Genomic DNA, 21,874 nt, shown 5'->3' with positions numbered 1-21,874 from the left:
TGAGAAAAAGGTTCTATTTATCTTTTCCCTATTAACCTCCTCCTTTTCTTGCCACATTACTATTCCCTTACCTCTTCTCAACAGTTCGGCTTTATCTTCATGTCTTATAAATATAAATATATACATGGATACACATATAGACTTAGCACATGAGAGGAAAAACATGGGTATTTGTTTTTTTGGGTGACGTATTTTACTTAACATGATCATATTCACTTCTATCCATGATTATATTCAGTTCTACCCATTTTCCAGCAAGGAATATAACTTTTTTTGTTCACAGATGAATGAAATCCATTGTGAGGCTGGTAAAATGGTTCAGTAGGTAGAGTCACTTGCCATCAAGCCTGATAACCTGAGTTTGATCCCTGGGACCTGTAGGGTGGACGAAGACAATCAAATAAAGAAACCTGTCCTTTGACTTCCATGTGTACCCTACAGTGTGGCTAGACATATATACCCCAATAGTAAAATAATAATAAAAATAATGATAATGATAATCGTCTCAAAACTTTATTATGTACATTTATGTACCACATTGTCATTAGCTACCTGTCAACTGATGGGCGTCTAGACTGATTCCATTCCCTAGCTATTGGGAATGATCACAAACATGGTGCACAGCTATCTTCATGGTCTGTTGACCTAAGCTCCTTTAGGTATATGCACAGGAGTGGTGAAGCTGAATCATATGGGAGTTCTATTCACAGATTTTGAGGAACCGCATACTAATTTCCACCGTGGCTGCACCAATGTTGAGTAAGCCGCCCCCACCCCATCCTCATCAAAACCATTCTAAGCTCAAGCATTTTTAATTTGCATTTCCCCAAAGACCTAGGATATTGAACATTTCCTCAAATATTTATTAGCCATTTGTAGTTTGTCCATTGAGAGCTGTCTATCTGACTGGATGGTCCTGACTATGGCGAGATAGAATTGCAAAGCAGTTTGAAACAAGTCACTATGTACGGTGAGTGTCAGAGCAGATAACTATGGTAACCTTCCCAGGTTGGTATGTGGCATACATGTGTGTGATGCACCTGTCGTCAAAAGATGTTTCAGAAGCGGTAGAACACATTACCATTAACTCCCCTTTGTCTCTATAGAGTTACATTTTAATCACCCTTTCAACTTTTGAGAGCTAAAATGTGTTGCTACTTCCTAGCGCCTGGAGGGACTTTGGAACCCTCCAGGAGTTCCAAAGTGCTTCTGGAACCTTTTGCATGCCTTCTAGGGTTGTTCAGGTACAACCCATTAGTGAGGACCAGGAACAAGAATAAAGGGACACTGGGGCAGAGCTCCCTGGACCCCACTACAGAAAAATTAGGTCCCGACCTTTAAAGCAAAGATACTTCTGGTTCAGTATTCTTAGGTCACACGAAACAAAACAAAGTGTTACAGAGCGGCGTTCTTATCTGGTTGAACCCTGCTATTCTTTCTGATGTGTAGCCACAGTCCCCTTACTTGGAAGTGAGGATTATCTAACCTAAACAATTGTAGTGCTGATTCAAACCAAGATGCATGTCAGACATGGTGGCACGTAAGTGTAACTCCAAGTCTCAGGTGGGAGAGGCAAGAGAATCAGGAATGTAAGCCTAGGTCTCAGGAAGCAGAGGCAGGAGGATCAAGAGTTCAAGGCCAGCTTTGAACACAGAGCAAATTTGAGACTCTGTCTTTTAAAAAAAGGAAGCAAGCAAACAAGGATGGAAGAAATATGATGGGCACAAAAACACGCAGGGAGTAGTACTTGATCTAAGATGGACACATTCCTGAACCAGAGACGTCTTTTGCTAATATTAGTCATTTTATGAACTGATTGAACGGGTTTAGAAAACTCGTTTTCAGAAAGCCACAGAAGGTTAGAAGTGGGGCAACCTCCAGGTCTAAATGAATTATGCCACGTGTTTTAAGATGGTGACTGTGGAGTCATAGAATCCTGGGAGCAAACCCTAGCCGCCAATTAATCACTGTATGACTTCGCCTCTACCAGCTTCTCCCATCTCTCTCACTTCAAAGCAGGAAAAGCTAAGGGCATTCAGTCTAGTTTCAAAACCTCCATGCTATAAGATGCAATTATCTACCATGCACAGGGCTTCGTGTTTCAACTCAGCAATGAAAAACTATTGACATTTACAGTCTCAGTCATCTCCCGCAGTGCGTGGGACACAAACCTCAAGGTGGGCTACTGGATACTTTTCTCTACAAAAGGCCACTAGACAATAAAAATTTTATCCCCAAAGGGAGACTAAAATCATAAGCCACTCTTTATCCCTGTGATTGTTTGCTTTCTTCCCTCCATAGCAGTCCATGACATAGATCTGATGTTTGTGCTGGGTTTCTTCCTCTACCATATTGTCATTGCAGAGACACAAGTGTTGGCTGTCTTCACCCTCTGCAGCATCAGTTCCTACAACTCAGAACCCAGACTGGCCATTTCTCTGTAGCTCACTGAAAGGTTCTTGTACCAACACCAGCAGAGTTGCCTTAGGAAAATCATTTCTGTATTCATTCATTCATTCATTCATTCATTCATTCATTCATTCATTTATCATAATGACCTGGGTAAGGAGTTCTCTTTCCCAGTGTTCCTTATATGGGACATAAACCTTGCTAGAAGTCAGTGCTAAGGCCAAGTTTGGTTTGCCTAAACCTATGTTTCTCACTGGTCGGGTTTGCCTTCAGTTTTAGAAAGCTCAAAGCATAATGCTGCTTTGAATCAACTACAATTGCAGTGTTTTCTTGAAGCTATTTTTCCCCTCCTGATGTGGAGATGGGACATAATAAATGAAAGAAGACTCTGCTGGTCCAGGCTTAAGATGCTATTATGAATCACAGATTGTATTTATCATAAGAGGACACTACTCAGACTTGAATGTGCCTGAAAATTCTGGGGATCTGATTACTAGCTAAATAAATCACTGAATCTGTCTCAATAACTCAGAACTGCTGCATTTCTAACCTCAGACCCCAGGTAATGCCACCGAGGCATGGTCTACAAATTGAGTTGGACAAGGTGAAAGAAACGTGTTCCCTTGATTCAGCACAATTTCTGTGTCCACCTCCTCCACAGAATATGACCAAAGTCTCTAGAAGTGTAGGGACAGACACAAAAAGCACGTAGGATGCTGTTAAGAAGTACAAGTTGCCCCCACCCTAATTTCCCTTTGTCTCTCTACTAACCCTCCGAGTTCCCGATGAAAGTGGCCAGAAAGTCTCCTGGGAAGCTCTCCAGATGCTTTTGCTGCAGGTGGCCTCAAGGCCAATTTTCAAAATGACTGCTTTTTCCAAGGTTTTTCCCAAGGTAAACTGCTGGGGACAGCTGTTATCACTGATACTTGGCTAGGATTTTAACATCCTAGTGTTTTCATACCAGCCCTAAGAAGGTCCCATCCCTCATCTTCAATGCAGAGTTGGTTCAGTTCCAGAAAATCTTAGACCCTCAGCCCTACGCCCAGAGCAACCAGGTCTCCCTATTCCTACCCCGACCCCACACCTCAGGCCAGCCAGATAGAGACAAAGCCTCTCATGCACAGAGCGACCCCCAGGCACCAGGGCAGGGTCCCCGGGTGCCCCAGCCCTCACTCACCTTACCTGTCTAGACCAGGATGGCCAAGGAGAAAACGAGGTAAACGAGGAGAGCAGTGAGGCTGGCCACCATGGCTGGGAGCAGGTGCAGGGCCCCAGAGGAGGACAGTTATCCCAGGAGGGCCTGAGAAGTGGGTGGGGAGGAGGGGCCGGAGAGGAGGAGCCTATCACAGCTGCAGGACCCCGCCAACAGCTAGAACCACTTTAGCAGCTTGGCCGCAGTCTGGGGGTGGGAAATGGGGGAGAGGGCGGAGGTGGGGCTAACAGACACACTTGGGTCGCCTGATCCAGATTGGGTGGTGTGTCTCCTTGCTGCCCACAGGCCCCTCCCCATCCTGCGTCGCTATGGGAATGTCAGAAGTGGCCTGTGAGTATCAGAAGCCAGGGGGTGAGAAACAGCAGCGGAAATGATGCTCAGAAATGGCCACCTGTGAGACCACCACACCCTGGCCCAGAGCTTGCGACCTTGGGCCGCACCTTCCTCCTCTACTTCAGTTCTCCCAGCTGCGAGGACCCCAGCACCTCAGCAGCGCTTGCTACTCCAGGTTGAAAGCTGCAACAAAATCCCTGCCCCATACTAAAAGAACTGGTCTGTTTGTGTAGCTGCTGGGAACCAGGTGGAAGCTGAGGATCAGGGCAGGCAACAGGGAGGGTGAGCTCAGTCCAGAGTAAAAGCTGTAGGGAACAGTTCCTGAGGCTTGAGTTAGGGATGGCCTTAGTGAAGGGAAAGTTCACAGCTGCTCAGTCTACTGAGACTAACAAATGCACTGCAGTCTTTCCCCATGAATCTCTCTCTCTGCAAATGGAGCCCACCTCCCTGGCGGTGAGAATGCAGATACTCTCTGCTGTGACAACCAAAAACCTACTGCAGCCTGGAATTGAAAGCTCCCAATATGAGCAGGGCTGCAGCCAGCTCTCAGGACAAAGAAACACTGCTCAGGGTAGCAGCATGGAACCTGTCTATACCATCATGCTGCATAAGCTGCCCTGGGTGCCACTTCAGAGCACCCCTCCTATTCCTATTCCCATGGGGCGGAAACAACACATATACTGAAAGATCCCACGCAGAGAGACCCTTACTCAAGTCTTGGGAAATCGCGGACCCCAGACACAGAGAGACCATTTTGGATGTAATAAGCAAAGGCGAGGTTTATTACGGAGACCTATTACAGAGATCTCCGGGCCCACACATATCCCACGCAGGAGACAGAGGTGTCGACCCCGAGAGGCTGGGAAAAAGAGTATTTAAAGGCAGAGGCTGTGAGCACCAGGGGATGGGGGATGTCAAAGGGGAATGCACCACAAGTTACAGGATTGTTTTATGGCTCCAGGAGATAAGGGGACGCCAGAAGGTTTTATGGTCCCCTGGTTCCTGGAACAGAGCTACTAAATCAGGAGAAGGGTAGGGTCTTCAGGTCCTCATTATTTTTAAAAGTTTGTCAAAATTGATGGAGCATTTGTATTTGAAACACCTCTGGTTAGGCTTGGGCTGCCCAGTTTCTTGGAGTGCTCTCTGCAGGACACAATGGCTGAAAAGCACAAGTAGGGGCTTATCAGGGTCTGGAGGACATCTGGTTAAAGTATGACTCTGAGTAAGCTGATAGCCTGAGCTGGTTTTTGCATTCCTTTTCTTTATCTTTATGGCCTGCTATTCCTGGCGGCAGGGCTTAGCCCTGAGTTTGTGGCTTTTGGGGCTAACTCTTTTAATTTTATATTTCTAAACCTAGAATTCGTATAATTTTCTTTTCAATACATATACACAGGCAGGCAGGCGAGCACAGACACACACACACAAACACAGACACACACACACACCCTAATGAAAACAATATTAAAAAGAAGAGAAATTTTCTGAGCCTTCAACAAAATCCTAATTCCCTGACTCAGCAAATCCAATCCTATATGCTTCAAGGGGAAGTTAAAATTTATTGGGAAGGGTGCTCTCTATTCAGAAAATAAGGTTCAAACAGCATCTGTCTTCAAACTACACAACAGAGCTGTGGGGAACTCAAGTCCATCCACTACCAGAAGCGCGGATTTCCTACCTTTAGCTGGTACTAGAAGGTCTCAGCCCGATGTCAACAGCTGCCCAGAGTAAGCCCACAGCTGCCAGATAAACCTCCAGGACACCAGTGTTTCCTCTCAACATAAATAATAACAATTACATGTTTCTATGCTTCACACAGCTCACTAAACATTCTTTCTTAAGTGCTAGGCTTTCCCACACATGAACACACATAAATATTTTTTAAATAAAATTTAAAAGAATTTTTCTCCTCTAAGACTTAAAAGCTTCCAGTTGGACAATCTCCCCCTGAACGTCTTTTTCATAAACATTCTAGCATTCAGATGTCAGCATTGACTACATTTGGCAGCTGATTAAATACCACAGATCATGTCCCTCCTGGGTTATGCTGTTACCCTCAGTTCCCAGTGACTGGTTCCATTTCAGGCTTTTCTGAGCTCTTAAACAGCCACACACAACCTTTGACACTGTGACACATTGTCATCTACAAAGTTCACCCTTCAAGAACCATGACCGAGTTGCAAAAGAAAACTCTCTGAAGGTTTTAGATCAGTTTACAGTTTTGTGCTGGGCCATAGCCTGCTCTTCAGGTTTCAGACAACTGTATACAGACCTATTTTCCAATAACTGTGTGCTCTTCCTGGGCCAGGAAAATACATACCCCAACAAAAGGCCACTCAGAAACACATCTGTAACACAAAATCCCTTTGAGGAAAATTTGATTCCTGCCTTTAAATCTCTTTAGATAGAAAGAACTCACACTGAATATTTTTGGAGATTGTTAGAATTTGAAAGTTCTAGAACCGTTAAAAGAAATCCACGCCTTTGGCTTTACAAGAACAAATGCTCATCAAACTTCATCAAGGAGAAAAGGAGCCAGGAGGCAAAAGCTTTTTTTTTTTTTTTAAAGTTTTTTTTTTTAGTTTTTTTTTTTTTTAATTAACTTGAGTATTTCTTATATACATTTCAAGTGTTATTCCCTTTCCCGGTTTCCGGGCAAAATCCCCCTCCCCCCTCCCCTTCCTTATGGGTGTTCCCCTCCCAACCCTCCCCCCATTGCCGCCCTCCCCCCATAGTCTAGTTCACTGGGGGTTCAGTCTTAGCAGGACCCAGGGCTTCCCCTTCCACTGGTGCTCTTACTAGGATATTCATTGCTACCTATGGGGTCAGAGTCCAGGGTCAGTCCATGTATAGTCTTAGGGTAGTGGCTTAGTCCCTGGAAGCTCTGGTTGCTTGACATTGTTGTACTTTTGGGGTCTCGAGCCCCTTCAAGTTCTTCCAGTTCTTTCTCTGATTCCTTCAACGGGGGACCTATTCTCAGTTCAGTGGTTTGCTGCTGGCATTCGCCTCTGTATTTGCTGCATTCTGGCTGTGTCTCTCAGGAGAGATCTACATCCGGCTCCTGTCCGTCTGCACTTCTTTGCTTCATCCATCTTGTCTAATTGGGTGGCTGTATATGTATGGGCCACATGTGGGGCAGGCTCTGAATGGGTGTTCCTTAAGTCTCTGTTTTAATCTTTGCCTCTCCCTTCCCTGCCAAGGGTATTCTTTTTCCTCATTTAAAGAAGGAGTGAAGCATTCACATTTTGATCATCCGTCTTGAGTTTCGTTTGTTCTAGGGATCTAGGGTAATTCAAGCATTTGGGCTAATAGCCACTTATCAATGAGTGCATACCATGTATGTCTTTCTGTGATTGGGTTAGCTCACTCAGGATGATATTTTCCAGTTCCAACCATTGAGGCAAAAGCTTTTTAATGAGACTTTCTGTTTTCAGTTTCTCTGTTTTCCAGCCCAGCTGTTCACTCTCTCCCCCTCCCCCACCCCATCCTCCAGTTTGATATGTTTTAAATCCTCTAAAGATTAGTAACGATGGCCATAATTGTCTTCTAAGGAACCGACTAATGCAGGCACTCAAAACATAACATATACTAACAACAAATCCTGGCAATACGTTTATAAATGAAAATCAGAGACTTGGGGGTAAAATAAGTTGCCTTAGCATGGCCAAGATTCAAACTTGACAACAACGCTCCTACCCTAACTATTACTCTATACTCTGTTAAACACAAAGTGTTTTCTTCCCTCCTGAACTATTTCTCCAAACAACTCCTGAACCTGCAGAAAATGTCCCACCAGGACCAGAAGGTCCTCTTTGCTAGGTTAATGTTTTTGTCAAAACACTGACAGAAAAACTGTGAAGTTGAAATGCTGTGGAGAGAGGTGTGACCACGTCCTCCTTGCAGAGATCATTGAGCAGGGAGAGGGGGAGAAAGGTGTGGGGGAGGATGAATCTAGGTCCAGTTTCCCAGTCCATCAGGGTGGATGAAAAGTTGTTCCCTCTGGGCATTCCCCTGCCTTCTTCCTGCTACCTTTAGTGCTAGTGAGTCACAGAACCAGGATAAGGTGGTTCAGGGGAGGTGAAGGCCACAGTTGTGGGGACAAGAACCAGAAGTAATAGCAGACACAGGTGTCTACACCATGTTCTCTCCCTAAGGCTCTTCAGCATGTTTGCCTAAGCCTGCACAGGTAACTACCACAGTCAAAGCTAAATGGCTGTACCCTCCATCCTGCAATGCCTATGAAGCCTCAACATGGCTCACCTTCTCTGAACTTGCAAACCAAAATTTTTCATTACACTTGGGAGGAGAGCTGGCTGCATAATCCAGGCTGGCATAGAATTCTCTATATGGCCCAGGCCACTCTTGAACCTAGACAATCTTTCTGTCGCAGCCTGCCCCAGCCTGCCCCCGCCTGCTCCAGGCTGCCCTAGCCTGCCCTAGCTTGCCCTAGCCTGCCCCAGCCTGTCCCAGCCTGCCCGGTACAGGGATGGGCCCAGGTAAATGACCATGTCTAGTTTGTCCACTCTGCTATATTTTCTTTAAACAAAACCTCAAATGCCCAGTTTTTCAATGCACTTGCCTTGAGCTGTAGAACTCACGTGGTCCTCCAGTCCTACCATATACCTCCCTCCACTCAGGGGTGGCATGTGACTAGACTCGGGGTAATTAGGAAGGATTTCTCCTTACAAAGGAGCGACGGGAACATCTGGCTCTGAAGGCACTGGATAGGACTGGGTGTTTCTGTTCCCAAGGTCTTTCCTGCCTGGAGTTAGGAAAGCTGCATCTGCCTGTGGAGGAGCTGGGGTTCTGGTGCCCATTGGATCCAAAAGCAATGCTGGGTCCTTGAAATCCAGGACCTCTACCTCTCCCACAGGTGGCCCCTGTTTGATTTGATGGACCAAAGATGCCGATTCTGTTTCCAGGTAGGATGGCCAGTTACCAGGGGCTGGGTGTGGCAAAGGAGAAGCGTGATCAGAATCTGGAGACAGGGTGCCAACATCCACACAGCTCGGATTAGCCTTTGATTTGAAAGACACATCAATACATCCATTCTGCTGTGGCCTTCCAGGGCCTCCCCTGGTTCAATTGGTGGGTAGTGTACATCCTCTCCATTCTCATTGTAATAATTGAAACTGTCCTCAGTATAGATCTCCAGGGCTGCAGCATGGTTGAACGAGTGCTCCAGCACTGTTGAAAGAGTGCTCCAGCACTGAGGAGCAGACTGTGGAATGGTCACCTCTGACCTTAGCTGGACAGACATTGTCCAGGGCCAGCCTGCTGCTGATGTGAAAAGCCCACACCCCAGGAATCCCCAGGTTGCTTAGTCTAAGAACAGAGGAAAGAGTGGATTATAACCAGTCCATTCATCCTCCTTCAGAATTTATTTTGAAATCAAAAGACTTTAACGATCAAAGTCAAACTTTGCCTGCTATGTCAAACAGAAGCAAAGCTTCTAAGTAACTGAGATAAATACCATACAGGAACTTTGTTATGAGCTGCCTTTTGTCTGGCATTGTGTATGGAACACTAAGTCATCAGGTTATATGTCTGCTCCAGAAGCCCAAATCAAATATTCTGTCAAAACCTGGCTGTCTTGAGAGCAAACATGGAATGCAAGAATATTTTATGCTTTCTCTACGTGAATGAAAACTTAAATCAGACTCAAGCTTACTTAGGCTTACAATTCCTAAAACACTTAAATAGTACTGATTTCTACAAGCCGTGCCTACACCGGTGCTTATCAGTCTTCACTGGGCTCTGCAAGATAGGGGTGGTAGCTGTGCTAGATCTTAGTGAGGAAAAAGTTGGTTTTGAGAGGTTAGCTAATCTTCAGATCATACAGCCAAAAGTTGGCAAAGTCAGGGCAAGAATTTCATGCTAACAAGAAACTTTGTCTTCCAAACATCTCTGTGTACTGTGATTCACATGGACTAATGTATTAATGACAGAGGATGATAGATCTATGAGTACTTTTAATGACCAAGTCTAAAACAATTTTTGAGCAAAAGTTCAACTTGGGTGAGATACAAATGTATTAGTCAAAATGAGGCTCAGTATTTGGGAACAGATCTTCATTTTCTCTGTAGAGTAGACCATGAACCCCTCTTAGTTCCCAAGAATCTCTTTTCTCAGAGGAGTCTCACCAGACAGTCCCAGCTATCCTGAAACTCAAGATCTTCTGCTGGGATTTGGCACTACTTTTCCAGCTCAGTCACATACTATCTCAGTGTCAATGGTATGCTTGCTGTGAAGAGGACAGCCATGCGTAAGACGACTCCTAACCCTAAGAGAAAGCTCGGGTTAGGAAGGCTCTGGAAGGCTGAAGGAACACCCATTCAGAGCCTGCCCCACATGTGGCCCATATATATACACCCACCGAACTAGATAAGATGGATGAAACAAAGAAGTGCAGGCTGACAGGAACTGGATGTAGATCTCTCCTGAGAGACTCAGCCAGAATATGGCAAATACATAGGTGAATGCCAGCAGCAAACCACTGAACCTAGAACGGGACCTCCCCATAGAAGGAATCAGAGAAAGGACTGAAAGAGCTTGAAGGGGGTTGAGACCCCATATGAACAAAAATGCCAACCAACCAGAGCTTCAGGTGACTAAGTCACTACCCAAAGACTGACCCTGGGCTCCAACTGCATAGGTAACAATGAGTAGCCTAGTAAGGGCACCAGTGGAAGGGGAATCCCTTCATCCTGCCAAGACTGAACCTCCAGTGAACGTGATTGTTGCGGGGAGGGTGGTAATGGGGGAGGATGGGAGGGGAACACCCATATACAGTGGGAGTGGAAAGATGTTAGGGGGATGTTGGCCTGGAAACCAGGAAAGGGAATAACAGTTGAAATGTAAATAAAAAATACCCAATTTAATAAAGAGGGAGGAAAAAAAAGACTCTGGAAAGCGGGACCTAGCCAACGATATCAATCCTGTGTTTGCATGAAAGACCAAAGCTCAAATTGTCCCAAACTATGTAATTTCCTCAAAAGTCCACAATCAAGAATAAGAGGGAATGGCTAAAGAGAAGTATTAAGATCCACTGAATCATATAACGAGATCTTTGTTCACTGGGGCAAGTATTCATCATTCTAGTCTAGGTTTCTACTGCAATAATGAAGAGAGTTGAGGTTCTCTTCAGTTCTCTTTCTCTCTCTCATTCTGTGCACTGTCCACTAGCCACTACCTCTACCCAAGTGTATTCATGATACTCTACTGTACTGGCTGGATTTCGTCACCCTGATGCAGACCTGAGAAGAGACTGCCTCAATCACACAGGCCTGAAGGCAAGTCTGGGGGAGGGGCGTTTTCTTGGTTAATGATTGGTGGGAGGAAGAGCAGTTCACTATGGGTGATACTACCCTAGGGTACCATCTCTGGTTGTGTAAGAAATTAGTCTGAGTAACACAGAGGAACCAAGCCAATAATAATGTTCCTCCATGGCTTCTGCTCCAGTTCCTGCCTCCTTCTAGGTTCCTGTCTTGTTTTAGTTCCTGACTTGGCTCCTCTAATGCACTGTGTGACCCAGGACAGTAAACCAAATAAACCCTCTCCTCCCCAAGTCAGGTCAGTGTTCGTCCCTTCTGTGATTTGTTATATTCAATTGCTAAGGTTTCTTTTCATTTTTTTGAGACACAGTCGCATGTAGCTGAGGATAACCTTGAGCTTCTATTCCTCCTGCCTGCACCTCCCAAACACTGGGATACCAGCTGTGATACTAAACTCTGTTTGTGTGGCACCAAGGTCAAAACTCTGGGCTTTGTGTCAGCAAGGCAAGTGTTCTACCAGCAGAGCTTCAACTCTTGCCCTCAGTTGGTGCTTATAGAAATTAGGGTTGCAAATAAAACACACCACAGAAGACAAAACTCCAGGCTGATAAAATGACTCAGCAGGGAAAGCCACTTATCTACAAAAGCTGAGAGCTATACCCAGAATCCACGTGGTAGTGGGAGAGCACAAACTCTGACAAACTGAATTCCGACCCAGACACCTCCCTAACAGCTGCCTCCAACCCCCAACTCCCACACAGTAATGTAATTTTAAAAACTGAAACCAATCAGTAAGAAGAGACCCTGGAGCCCCAGCCCATCCCACAGCAGGGGTATTGCAGCTGGGAAACCTCTTGAGTTTGGAAGTGGACAGCTTCAAAGCTTCAAAGAGTAGGAAAATACAAATCATGCAAGCGTGGAGCTAAATAAATGCCTTCTAATGAGACATAAATCAATATCCTGGCGTTTGCCACACTGCCTGGGGGGAATCTAAACAGTTAATTTACCCTCCACACTGAGGTCATTTTGAATGCTCACAGATAGAATTTGTCTCCTAGAAAGAAAAACTGTATCACAAAACAGAACAGCCATGCTGGCCTGCCTGTGACTAATCCTTTCCCAGGAACTACTCTCTTCTCTACCTGAATATGCATATGTTTCAGAAGAGGCCTGCAAACATGAATAATGTATGACCTCTCTTGGAAGAAGAGATTCCAGGACTAGGAAAATGTTCTTCTTCTGGAGGGATACAACAAAGTATCCAGAGGTAGCTAGGACCATGATCCTGAGCTACTTTGTTTACAAATGTTGTCCTCAATGCTGGGCATGTGTGATGCAATGTTTCAACCCTTAAGACAACGATACTGACAGAATCTGGAGGAAAGAAACCTAGGAGACAGTGTTAAGTATGGAAACACTGAATGGGAAGCAAAACCCACAGTGAAAGGGGAGGTAGCAGAGTTGTCACTCAGAGTAGTGGTAGGATAATTCTGACTTGCATTTTATGTTATTCCATTGCCTGTAGTTTGTCTCATTTTATTAAGCGTGAGGCACACCAAATCTGTCAATCACTCTGGTCATGTCTCACGCTTCTTCTTTCTGGCACACGCCTGTGTCATAAAAATCGTAGTATTTCAAGCACTCAGCCCTCCTTCCAAGGGGCTCTAGGTACAACCTGGGGAGAGAGAGTCTTTAAGCTAGAGGGTAAGAGGTTAGAGGAGAAAGGATAGAGGCCAACTGCTAAGTCTGTTCTAGAGTCTAGACTACACAGCGGGTGAGATGGAGACCAAGACCCTGTACGGATCACAGAACAGGATGGGACACTTGTATGTAGAGCCCTTGGAAATAGGGCTGAGTGCTTGAAATACTATGATTTTAAAGGCAGATCCCCTGGACAACAACAGCATCTGGGAAGGACCAAGAATCACAGAGTATTAGAATGAGAATTGGTACCTGCATAGCCATAAGAAGCTGCTGTGCCTGTGTGTGTGTGTGTGCAAAAAACATGTGAGGAGAAAGTTGTGTTTCCCTACTAGAGCCATAAAGGCCTTCATACACGTGCTCACACACATGCATGCGCATGCATGCGCGCGCGTGCACACACACACACACACACACACACAGACACACACACACAAACACTGTCATTCATTCACTCCGGTTCTTCACTGTCTCCTTTGATGCTTTCCAGAAATATCAAAATTGCAGGAGAGTGGCAGAATGAGCTGTAACCCTGAGTGACTGATAAAATGAATCAAAATACAAACAACCAGGTAACATGAAATCCAAGTAAGAAACACCCTATCTACTCTGCATAAGAGATCACCCCTGTATCCATACTTCAGAGTTGTATTGACTATGGCTTGGCCACTTAACTCTGACATAAGCACCTTTCATAAATTCAGTAAGACTATTTGTAAAACTGGGAAGATAGTTATACTTACCGCCTATAAGCTGAGAGAGTTTTAATTAAGATAATATCTGCAAGTGTTTTATCACAATGCTCTGCAGATAAAGTGATCAGCAAATTTTTGCTCTGTCACTCTATCTGCCCACGATCTAGTTTTAGTTTGACTGAGAAGCAACTATGGGAAGCCACAAAGTAACTCCTGTGGGCTAAGCTGGTATTGCAGAATACAAAGACAAAAGAGCCCACCTGAAGTCAATAGTCTCATAGGAGCACCAACTGGACAGACACCTGCAGAATAGCCTACTGCAGCACTAGCAGAATAACCCACTGGGGAGACTAAGAAATGGATATGTCTCTGGCAACGGTGTGGGTAAACCAATCAGCATGATTTCAGGTGATGATGCCAGGCGAAACCTGAGATGACTAAAAGCCTCATCTACCTCCCCCCATTATAGTACTCATAATTTAATCCTTAACAATACCTGTTTGAAAGACTGAATCATGATGCCTCCTCTCCAGAAATCATTAACCTGAAAAGCTTCCACTGAGGCAGTTAGTTATGACTGGATATTTTTGTGTAGCCCCAAGAACAATGTTTTTCACAGCAAGCCCCAGTAGTTCTGCAAAAACATATAATCACTGCTGCTTCTGGTTTCTATGCCTGACAGATAGTGCAGGAAAAAGAAAGAATCTTTTACATCTTGGAGAGCCTTAAGCTCCAGAGGTCCAGCTTAGCTCTTGGTTTTGAACCAGCGCCTTTCTTAGAAGCCACCAAAGGTTTCTGGCCACTAGATATAGTGTCCCTACTAATGTCCTTCCAGTGCATAGCACAGTCACACACTCCACATTACTCACGGGTAGAGATTCTTCACCGACTGCTCACTGTTAGTCAGGCTGAAATACAGGGCTTTTCTCTTCAGGTCATCTGCTTCCCCTTGGCAGAAGCCACCTTCGCAGGAAGCTGCAGCTGGACACTGTAGGATTCTTTGGGGCGAGTTCCAAAAACTGAAGACCATTGGCAGGATAGAGAAAGAGGGCATAGGAATCACATTCATCAGATGCCAGAACGGCTTGGAGAGTGTTCAGCTGTGGACAAAAAGGAATTGCAGACACCCTTAAACAAAGAAATAAACAAAAGAAGAAAATCAGAACACAGGTAAGGTATTCCAACAAGGGGGCAGAGGCCAGATCCCTTGCCTTGAAATCCGAGTTCAGTTCCAGGAACCAATGTAAAAGGAGAGAACTGGTACCGGGAGGATCTCCTCCCAATCTCTGCATGTGCACACATGAATCATACAAAACCACATACCATACATGTCCTACACACATACCATACACATACCCCACATATATATCATGCACACACTAGTGGCCTCAATGCAGTATGCAAATACCGTACAAACACCACACACTCACACACAACCTGCACACACCATATGCATATAAACACACCATACAGACACACAAAAGCACACACATCATGCACATACACACATCATACACATAAACCATACACAGACACACACATCACACACACATATACAAACACACACATAATGCACAAATGCAGACATACATACACATCATGAACATGCAGACACACAATTTCATATACAACATAAACATAGATTATTTACGTACACACACAATACATAGACATACATATTCACATGTAGCACATAAACATATACATACACATACATGCACACACACAGAGAGAATAACATGAAATAAAAAAACCAAGTCCTTACATAAAGGAGTTCTACCACAAGATCATTACATGGCAGGAACAACACATTGCCTTGGTTAATTCTCATGACAACCCTAAAAAGTCAGCACTACCATGTCAATCTACAGCTTAGAAAATGAAGACTGAGGGCTTGTGTCTTCCAAGACCACTGTTGCAAGTGTTTTCTGCCTTGTGCCTGACTACACAAGTACCTGGAAGGTGTAATGAAAGAATTACTGTGCCTATGGGTGTTGCTCATTCATGAAGGACTTACTTAGCTAACCTTCATGAGGACTTGTGTTCAAGTCCCAGAACTGCAAAATTGAAGGAAGAGCTGGGAAAATGGTTCAGTGTGAGGAGTTGCTATTCAAGCATGAGGACCTGAGTTTGATCCCTAGAATACACACTGAACAAAAACAGTCATGGTGTCTGTCAGTCCCAGATCTGTAGTTCCACAGGACGGAAGGCAGCTCCGAGAACCTTGTCACCCAGCAATCAATCCTAGATTAGCTGCTGAGTACTGTGTCAGAGGGAGGCGTGCCTGAAAATGATTTGAAAGGGAGCTGGATAGAGTGCTCAACAGGTTAAAGGCGCTTACCTCAGAAGCCTGATAACCAGAGTTCAATTCCCAGACCCCATGAAGGAGGATTAGCAGAGAGCTGACTCTGAAGTTGTGCTGTAACTACCACAGTGTCAAAGCATGCACATATATGCAGAACAAATAAATAATTTTTAAAAGGTGGAGAGTGCCTAAGGAATGGCACTCAAAATTCTTCTCTGGTCTGCACACACATGCATCTCCACACAAATGTGAGCCATGCATGAATGTCTGTGTGTGCCTGCACGTGCGCCCACATGCGCAGGCACACACACAGATACAGGTACAGCATGCACGGACACCAAAAGGAAACTGTCAAAGACCATTTCTAATGAAATATTGCTAATGAAATGAGAATCCTAAGTAGTAAACTCATCTCTCTGGGGCTGTAACCTTCATGTCAAATAAACACTAAAACACTTGGGACCCACCACAGCCTCAAGACCCCGGAGCCTCAGTGTAAATGCTTCCTGCTCTAAATGTTGTTTTTGTTTGTTTGTTTTTTCTGTTGCAAGAGGCTAGCTAATTCAGCTGAATTTTCCTTGGGAGCAGCAGAGCAGTAATTTCAAAGTGAGGTTATCATCAGAAGCATCCTTCACAGCAACTTCACTCCAGTTCACACTTCCTTTGAATATGGCTCCAAGAACTGTCCTAGCACCAAAGCCACAATGAACACTAAAACGCTAACCTTATTTATTAGATGTCTTCAGAAAAAGCGCAACGATTGTTACTGTAACTACTTATATGATTCGTGTACAGAAAATGGGTCTTGCATGAAAAGTGTAAGAAAGGGGAAAAGTATGTCTTCTAAGGTGACTTTGCCTCACTTAAGGCAGATTTGGAAATTATTTTCTCTTCTGTGATATAAACAGTAATTACTGTACTTATCCTGTGGGACTGTGTAGAGAAGACAGTATAAAACAGTCCTGCAAGAAGGTAAGGAGAGGGGGCAGAGGGATGGCTCCCTGGTTGAGATCATTGGCTCTTCCCCCAGAGGACCTATGTTCATTTCCCAGCACTCACATGACAGCGCACAACTGTAGGTAATCCGGTCCAGGGTATTCCACCAGCACTGCATGCAACTGTGTGTAAGCATATGACCCATATGCATAAACACAATTTTAAAAATTTAAAGAGAAGTCTGATGGTATGAACAAACAGACTATTTAACAGTTGTCTAAGTAGTTTGCCCTTCGACCCTTACTAACTAAGTTCACCAGAAAGACTGTGGCTCAGTCTGCACTCTGGGTTCAGTTCAAATGGGTAGGTTGTGATGCTGCACACCTACTATCTCAGCACAGGTCAGTCAGGTCAAGGATCAGAGATAAAAGATCATCCTCCATTATGAGGTTTGAGGCCAACCTGAGATGCATGGCGGGGGGGGGGGGGAGCGGGGATCAAAAGCAAAACAAAAGGAACAACATAAACGTCAGACTCCCCCAACTTCAAATTGTTCAAGGCTGCCTACTTCCAGGAACCAATTGCAGTCCTCAGAGGGGACAACGTCTCTACCCTTGAGTGCTCCTGCATCAGATCCCAACACCCTGCTCTTCTGAAAGACACTGTGCCTGCCATGCCCCTAGTACATTAACCTCCAGTGCACAGGCTGATACATGCTCTGCCTTCTATCCTGGAGAAATTGCTTGCTCACTGAAACCTACCCAAATGGAATCCCTGAATCAGGATGGGTTAGGAGGAAGCTCTAGCTGGAGAGTCTACCATATTACCACAACAAAAGGTTATCAATGGTGTTCCTACTAAATGTAAGAGAGGCCTTTCAGAGTAAGAGCATTCCGCTTAGAGTCTATGTCTATTTCAGTGCCGATATAAGGAAACTGTGTAAAAATAGTTTCTGAATTAACATATCGACTATGTTTAGATAGAGATCATATATGATATATATGACTCTCTGCATATATAACCCTAACCCTAACCCCTTACTCCTAACCCTAACCCCCTAGCTCCTAACCCTAACCCTGTGACATAAAGTTTTTTAACATTACAGGAGAAGCTGGGAAGGCAGCACACCCTATGTAGTGCTTGCTGTGCGTGCATGAAGTCCTGAATTGAATGGCAGCACCCAGATGAAAAGCAGGTCGTGGCAGCACACTTGTAATCTCTGCTCTGGAGAGAAAAACAAGCAGATCCCTAGGGCTCACTGGCCAGCAAGCCTAGCCTAACTGGGGAGCCCCAGGTCCCAGAGAGACCCTGAGTAGAAAGACAAGATGGCTCCCAAGCAAAGACATTTAAAGTTGACCTCTGGTTCCCACATGCATATGCACACATGTGCATGCACACCCACACTCTCACTCATAAATGAAAAATTTTTAAAAAAGACCATAAGAAAATAGAAATATTAGAATTGGTGACCCAGTTGCTTGTATTAGAAAAGTTTATTTTTTTCCACTATAAGCTTGTTATACATGATATTAGATAAACGTTTTAAAAAGAATGTATAAATGAATGACTGAGTGAATGAAACTTAACAGTGGGGACCGTCTTCTCTAGCCCTCTAGCTGGCTGGCCTGCCCCAAGGAGGCAGTGTTTGAGTTGAAGGTATTCTGTTGAACTGTAATTGAGATGTCAAACCCAAGGCATTACAAGGCTAGTCAGTAAACAAAACTGGATGTTAACCTGTCAAGTAAGAAACTGTAGCTTCAAACAATGTTTATTTCTCCATTTCTGCTGGTGCAGGCTTTAGGAAAATATGTCTCTTCCTTTAAGTTCACAGAACAAACACAGCCACTGTCAGTGACAAGAACAAGTGTCAGTGGCAAGCTCTTAGGGAAGACATCACTTCTGTAGCTCAGAGGCTCTAGGGGAGTTAAAGCAAACACAGATTTGCTCCAGGTCTATGGCATTTTACACCCAGGTGGAATTTCACAAGAGGACTCTGTCTCTACCTACACCAGGAATGAGGCCATTTACCCTCACCCACCCACACCCGCTTCACATGTTGCCAAGACCAAAGCCAGAGCAGAGTTGGTGTTTTCTCCAGGGAGACCGCAAAGCAGGCTCCTGCAGACAGAAGTATGTAAACTGTTACAAAGGCAATGTGGAGAAAGCTACAAGGAACTTACTAAGAAGTTCATGGCATGCTTGCTCACTTTCCTGTGATGTCAGCTAAGGCTGTGCAGTGTTTTGACACATTAAAAGTGTTGGCTTTGAGGAAGTGGTTCAGCAGTTAGGAGCACCTTGTAGTCCTTGCAGCATGCTACTCAAATCTCTGTATCCATTCTCAGTCAAGGAGTTCACAACTGCCTGTATGTAACAACTCCAGCTTCAGGGGGCCCAAGCCCTCTTCTGGCCCTACCAACACAAGCAGACACAGAGAAAGATAAACACACACACACACACACACACACACACACACACACACACACACACAAACAAACAAACACGAATAAAAAAAAACCTTATAAAGCATTTTATAGTATTGATTATAGTAAAAACGTCACGGGAGCAACCTTAGTGACCACTAGGAAGGGTGAGATTTTATACGGTTGTAATAAATGTTACAGAAATACATTGACCAGAGCATACTATACAGCAGAACAAGCAAGTGAAACAGTAATATGGGCACTGTGGACCCACTGTTGTCAACGGCAACAATATGCTAAAGAAATAACTAGAAATGTACACACGAACCTACGGGTTATTTTTGGTTTCTCCAAGACAGGGTTTCTCTGTATTCTGTCCTGGAACTCACTTTGTAGACCAGGCTCGCCTAGAACTCACATAGATCTGTTTGCCTCTCTGACTCTGCTGGGATTGAAGGCAAGTGACACCACACCCAGCTCATACAAAAAAAAAAAAAAAAAAGTGTTCCTTTTTAAATTTCCCAAATTTTTAATTTTTTTCAATGAATGTCTCCTAGCCAATGCCTTAGTTTCCGGTTCAAGCCCAACCCTTCTGTTTACTCAGCTGCAGAGTACCCCTCACTTACCTCTCTAGACCACGCAGCCCCAAGACTGTCCTCCTCCTAGGGGCCCACTTGTTCCCAGGTGGCCAGGAAGAAGTGGGTAGTGGGGAAGCTGGACCTGGTCAGCAGGAAGCCTGTGCACAGGTAGCAAGCAGCCAGACACAGCACAGCCCAGGAGGTGTCCTCCATACAGGATCCGGCCACTGCTCTGACTCGAGTGGATGTCAGCCAGGAATGGGGCGATGGCTAGGAAGTCAGTAGGAAAATCATCAACGACATATTAAGTCTCCCTGGGTAAGTCCTGGGTGGAGATGATGCCATTGGTGCCCACCTACAATAAGACCACAGGGCGGTGAGACAGTTCAGCAGGTAAGGGCACTCTGCCATCAAATCTGACGACTTGAGTTTTAGGACCCGACAGAAGGTGGGATAAAAAAAAACAAAAGAAAACAAAAAAAAAAACAAAAAACAAAAAACAAAAAAACAAAAAACTGGTTGTTCTCTGCTCTTCACCCGCATGAGGTGGCACGTGAATCCCGCCCCACATAAACGTTTTTAAAAGGGCAAAACAGTGGTAGCTCAATCCCAAGGGCAGCCACCAGTCGAACGCACCTACGGTCCGAGTTCTAATAGAGTCAAGAAGACTCCCTTCTCTTTGCAGGTTGAGACACATCCAGGGTAACAAACTCAACTTTGGTGACAGTCCTCAAGTGCACTGCGACCCACAGGTGCGGCCTCTCTGGAACCCGCTCATCTTTCTCCACCCCTGCACACCTTGGGCGCCCTGTCCTTAATTAGATTCCTATGTCTGCATGCACAGCCTCCCACCGCCCCTAAACGCAAACCGCACTAGCCGCCTCAACTTCATCTTCCTGCGTGGGAAGTCGAAGTAGAGGGGGACGGTTCCAGCTCTCCCTTGAAATGATCCTTATTCCTCCACAGTAGGGATCAAGAAGCTGCAGCGCCGCTGCTAAGCCTGGTCCCCAGCGGCGATGACAGTTAAACATGGAGGTTAGTTGCTCCACACCCTGGGAAGAAACTACGACCCCACACCAAGCCGCGCACCTCTGGGAGCTGAACTTACGTAGAGGTTGCTGAACTGGACACCATAGAAGTGTAGAGGTACTGCTAGCTTCACAGCCGCGGAGCTTTCATCGTCGCCCTCCCGAGGCAGCCTGTCTCCCCATGATTCCCCTTAAGGAAAGAGCTCTTCAGGACGCAGACCTCCGGCTCTGGACAGCAGCACCAGCACCAGCACCAGGAGCAGCGATAGCGGTGATGGCGGTGCCAGCCGCCTGGCTGTCAGGTCCCAAGACATGCTCACTCCTCCCTGGCTCTACCCTCCACACCCTGAGTCTCTGCAGGCCACAGTGCCCACCAGATGCCCACACGGACCTTCGGCCCGCAATGCGGGCCCAACCACCGCACTGATTGGCTACAGCTCTCGGCCACTGACCAATCAGCGAGTCTGAGAAAGTTTGCCAGCGGCCACTAAAACTAGTTCTCATTAGGTTTTCTAAGACTGCTGTAGATTGGTGAAGCAGCCGGGAAGGTGAGACTGTTGGCCAGATCCGGTCTGGGCTGTCCCAACTACTCCTGGGCTACCCACAACTTTCCAGTATGGGTTATGGCTCTGCAGGAGGTGACCTCATGGGCTGGAGGGACACTAGGCGCGCGGGCAGCTGTAGGCTGTAAGCGACTGTGCACGCTAGGTTGGCAGAGCGAGGGAGGGTAATGAGATTACACACTGGAGTGTGCTCCCTGCCCTGGCGTCCCGGGTACCCCTCTTGCAAGAGGCCAGGCCCTCTGATAGATTCAAAGGACCTTCGTCTCTATCCCGGGACTGCTCAGCCCCACCCTCATTTCCTGCTGAGAAGCATGGCTTTGTGAAAGGCTGACTCCCAAGTTCTATCCCCAATCACTGGCTAACCTTTGGGAGGACACTGCCACCCTCGGAAATGTCCTCCCCAGCTGTTTACCTTCCCTGGG

At 45.5% G+C, this 21,874-nt stretch overlaps 1 protein-coding gene and 1 pseudogene across 1 annotated transcript in view; both read right to left on the bottom strand.

Moving 5' to 3' along the window:
- The window catches only part of Cd99l3 (CD99 molecule like 3), a 287,298-nt gene that overhangs the window by 32,852 nt on the left and 232,572 nt on the right, over window positions 1–21,874 (bottom strand). The window lies entirely within an intron of this gene.
- Window positions 7,348–21,498, bottom strand: Nid2-ps6 (nidogen 2, pseudogene 6; annotated as a pseudogene).

Source organism: Rattus norvegicus, chromosome 1, assembly GCF_036323735.1.
Source record: "Rattus norvegicus strain BN/NHsdMcwi chromosome 1, GRCr8, whole genome shotgun sequence".
NCBI classification, from domain to species: domain Eukaryota; kingdom Metazoa; phylum Chordata; class Mammalia; order Rodentia; family Muridae; genus Rattus; species Rattus norvegicus.
The sequence above is the reverse complement of the archived record's forward strand: the minus strand, read 5'-3'. Positions and strand labels throughout refer to the sequence as shown.